This window comes from Balaenoptera ricei, chromosome 1, assembly GCF_028023285.1.
Source record: "Balaenoptera ricei isolate mBalRic1 chromosome 1, mBalRic1.hap2, whole genome shotgun sequence".
Taxonomy (NCBI): domain Eukaryota; kingdom Metazoa; phylum Chordata; class Mammalia; order Artiodactyla; family Balaenopteridae; genus Balaenoptera; species Balaenoptera ricei.
In genome coordinates, this window is record NC_082639.1 from 183,869,350 (window position 1) to 183,874,043 (window position 4,694).

The following is a 4,694-nucleotide window of genomic DNA, read 5'->3' on the forward strand; positions in this document are numbered from 1 at the left end:
TTGAATAATTTGAATTGACTCCATTAGTCTTTGATAACTTCCCTTCTAACAGATATGGCAAGATTTGCCAGGCTCAGCTCGTGCATTTCCTGTCTCAGACCTCAGCAATGTCTCCACTAAACCTAGGTCGCTTTTAGTGAGAAGTGACACTTCAAGACCACAATATGAGTCTCATCACTAAAGCATTAGTCATTGTATCTAGGTCTTAATAGTGGAAAGAAGTAGGGAATATTTATAGGTAGGGAAAATATACAGCCTAGCTCCATCCAACATAAAAGACTAGAAACAATAACCAACCCAGTAACAACTTCCCAAATTTATCCTGATACAATCAAACTTCAAGACTAAGGAGATTTAAATTAAACGCTTCCTTATTGCATCTACATGTCCCTTATTCCACCCTAAAATTCTGCTTCTCAAGGACACAGGAGATGATAAATAAGAATATCCACTAATTATTCATTTTGAAAATTATTCTCAGAATACTAATACTACCACCAATGTAATTACTGAAATTAAAGCTAGGAAAGCTTTCTTGAATCCTGGCTCATTCTAAAAGTATAAGAAAACTAATTTCATGTGAAAATAAACAACAGAAATGTATCAAATTCAAATTCCATGCAAAGTTATCATAAGAAGAGAAGAGAACAAGGAACATAATCATATAAATGCACACATTCACAAAAGATAAGTATGAAACTCAGCCTCATTTTAGTAGGTCTTAATATCTCCTAATGCCAAGGAAAAGACGACAAAGATTCCAACTATCAACTTTCTATACTGAAGTTATAAAACAATAATATTAGGCTAGAATATAAATGAGAGTGCAATGGTTGGAAATGGGCTGTTGAAACTAATAATATTTATAAAGTACCTGTTTGTTGAGAAACTTAAGAAAACCAATTGAAAAGCTATGAGTAATTCCATGAGCAATAATAGCAGTAATGGAATTCATTAAGGTAACAGGATATATGTGTGTGTGTGTGTGTGTGTGTGTGTGTGTGTGTGGTAAAAGACGGCCATGATCATGATGGTTTAACCAATATAACACATATAACAAATATATAATACAACTGTTTTCAGACACTGAAAACAGGCAACATAGACATGCGATCCTTAACAGAAGAGAGACAGATGAAGTGAGCCATACAACTTCAACTGCCTTCTTTGAAGACTTCAGTGCAGGGAAGAAATGTAAGGCTCATTTAGAGACTGAGAAGTTTACAGGGGTACTCCTTAAATAGAGCAAAAAGTACTATTTTAAGTTGAGGAAATAGTGATCTGCATTCAGTGAGAGCAAGAGGGCTGAAATTTGCAAGACAAAGTACTAAAAAGAGCTCAAGAAATTTGTACGAGGGTACCTTTGAGTCTGGCTGAACACCAAGCAGCTCTCATGCAGGATAAAACTCCACAAGTATTGACAGAGGATACCTACCGTAAGATATAAGTTAATCAGAGCTCACACAGGGCTAAGGGACATTCAGATACTTAATATCCAGAATAGCAAAGCTTTAATGAACACTCTGAGAATTTATTAGAAATTTAAGAATCTTTGTATCTTAGTAATTAAGGCTATTCTAGGCTCACCATAACAAAGTTTAAATAAAAGTCTTTATGGACAAACCTGATACTCAGATAACTGCCTGACCAAGACCAACTCTATCATCATTAAATGAAGACTAATAAAGTCCTGATATTTAACATCACAAAATTCAAAATGTTTAGCATCAATAAACAATTATTAGACATCTGAAAGAGTAGGAAAACGTGCTATTAGCTGGAGAAAAATTGGTATAAAAGCAGACCCAGAACCACAGTGATGAATTTTCAAAAAAGGACTTCAATACAGGTATTTTATATACGTTCAAGTACTTCAAAGAAAAAGAACATAATAAAGAAAAAATGCAAACTATAAAAAAAATGGAATTTCTGGAGCTGAAATTTTAAAAATTACAGAATAAACCTAAAACAGATTAGGCACTGAGGAAGAAAAGATCAGTGAAAATTTCTATCAAGACATAGCAATGAAAAATATCTGAGGAACAGAGAGAAAAGAGGCTGAAAAAATTGGATAGTTCCTAAGTGACCAGGGGGACAATGTCAAGGGGTCAAACATACCTGTAATTGGAGTTTCTGAAAATGGAAGAAAGAGAAAAAAAAAAAAAATAGGAGAATCAACACCTAAAAGTTTCCAAATTTGATGAAAACTATAAAACCACACATCCAAGAAACTAAACAAACCCCAAGTAGAATGAATATCTTTCATATCATAATCAAATTTTTAAAAATCAGAGACAAAAAAAAAATCTGAAAAGTAGCGACAGAAAAAGACACATTAGAGCATAAGAACTATGATACAAATTACCACTGACTTTCTCATCAGGAATAATGGACGCCAGAAGACAAAAATGCAACATCTTAAAAGCGTTGGAAAAAAACCACAAAACAACGCAACTGTCAACCTAGAATTCTATCCTATGAGAATACTCTTCAAGCTAAAGGATAATTGTGCCCCAAAGAATGATTATCAGCTCAAGTCATCATGCAGCATTCACCCTGTTTTTCTTCTCCTGCTTCCACCTGTCTGCACACACACAGAGTAAGCCCACACATCTCCCAATTCTCTTTCAGACCTTTGGACAGCTCTTTAATGTAATTTACTTGTGTCCATGTTTTCACAGTCTCTCTCTCCATAGTTCTATCAGCCTGTGAAGAGCACATCTTACACACAATTTCAGCAAATCTTATGAAAAATAGTAAATACCTGTCTCATACTCCTCTGAATATAGTAATTCAAATATAGTCTTAGGGACTAGAAGATGTCCTTGCTCATCTGCCCTTGCCCTCATTCACCTTTACAAAACTAAACCTCATATATATATATACTGAGTGCTAATAAATACTAGAGACTAAAGGACGTCGTGGTGGAAACGAAATCTGCATTATCAACATCTGTTTCCAGCTAGACTTGCCATAAAATGCCCTCCTGTACAATATTTTTTTAAAAAATTTTATTTATTTATTTATTTATTTATTTATGGCTGTGTTGGGTCTTCGTTTCTGTGCGAGGGCTTTCTCTAGTTGCGGCAAGTGGGGGCCACTCTTCATCGCGGTGCGCGGGCCTCTCACTATCGCGGTCTCTCTTGTTGCGGAGCACAGGCTCCAGACGCGCAGGCTCAGTAGTTGTGGCTCACGGGCCTAGTTGCTCCGCGGCATGTGGGATCTTCCCAGACCAGGGCTCGAACCCGTGTCCCCTGCATTGGCAGGCAGATTCTCAACCACTGAGCCACCAGGGAAGCCCAGTACAATATTTTTAACACTCAATTTTCAGCCAAGGTGAACTTAAAAATATGTTCAAAGTAAAACTTATAGAATCAGGGGCATATATATAAATATATACTAAATATTCTTTAATTTCATTTCTGCAAATGTTTTGAGCTCCTAGCTGGTATCCCTAAGAGGGATCCCTGTGAATCTTTAAGAATAACTATTTTCTTAAAATCAATAATTAAAAAAGATTGAAAATAAAATAAATTTTCTTTTAGATTTCTTAACTTTTTTTTTTTTAATATATACAATTTTAGAGGAATTAAAGTATTCACTACTGGAGATCAAAGACTTGGAAAGACTAAAGCACATGCTACTGGTGATCAAAGGCTCTGATAATTCCAGATCTTCTTTTCTACTGACCTCTGGGAATTTGTAAGAATAAATCACTTAATATCTATCATCCCTGCCTTTTTTTTTTTTTTTTTTTAATGTGAGTTATGGTCTAGATCAGCATTTCTTAGATATTTGGGTTTCATGAAAAAAAAGAAAGTGGAAGCTAAACCAACTTTGAGTTGCCGTTTCTTTTTTAATAAGAACATAAAATAAACAATCATATAAACTGCCATCTCTACTTACAATATTTAATTAAAAACATTTTTAACATTAAAAAAGGCAAAAGGGCAAATTCCAAATAAGTGCTTCATATTAAAAATAGATACAGTTTAAGGAAAAAATTACATATGATCTTTTTTTCCCATTTTCATCATGGACTGGTAAAAATTTTATAAATGTCTAAAGTCATTCCATGGACCTGTGCTTAAAAATCATTGAATTAAATGCTTCTTACTGTCCCCTTCAACTGTGAAACTCTATGATCTATCTTCTTATTTTGATACAATATGTTAAGCAAACGTGATTAACATTACATAGCATTATGTCAGTTAAATGTAATTTACCTAATTCAATGTATTTAAATAAGTAAAAATACTTAATTTTAAGAACAAGGGAAAATATGATTGGTGTAGCACTTTGCCACACACATTTTAACGCGTACTACACACGTTAAAGACCTTTTTAAAAAGTTCCTGTGGGAAATGACAGTGTCATTTGGGTCTAGCATCATTCTGGTTGCACAAACTAGAAAGAGAAGTTGCGCTGTGGTAATACTAGTCTTTATCTCAGAGACCAAGAGTCATTTTGCAAATTTGTAGTATCATTTCCCTGAACAACTCCGGACTGAATTGTACTTTAGTTCCTCAGTTCTATATTTTTGCAGAGGCAGAAACACAAGCTCTTGATTTTTTTTTTTAAAGTGTTGCTGACGGGTTGAGATAACTTTTTACTCCATCATGTATAACTATGGAATAGCATTAACAAGTGAAAGATGTAATAAATTAGACATCTCTACATTTTAGAGAGAGAAG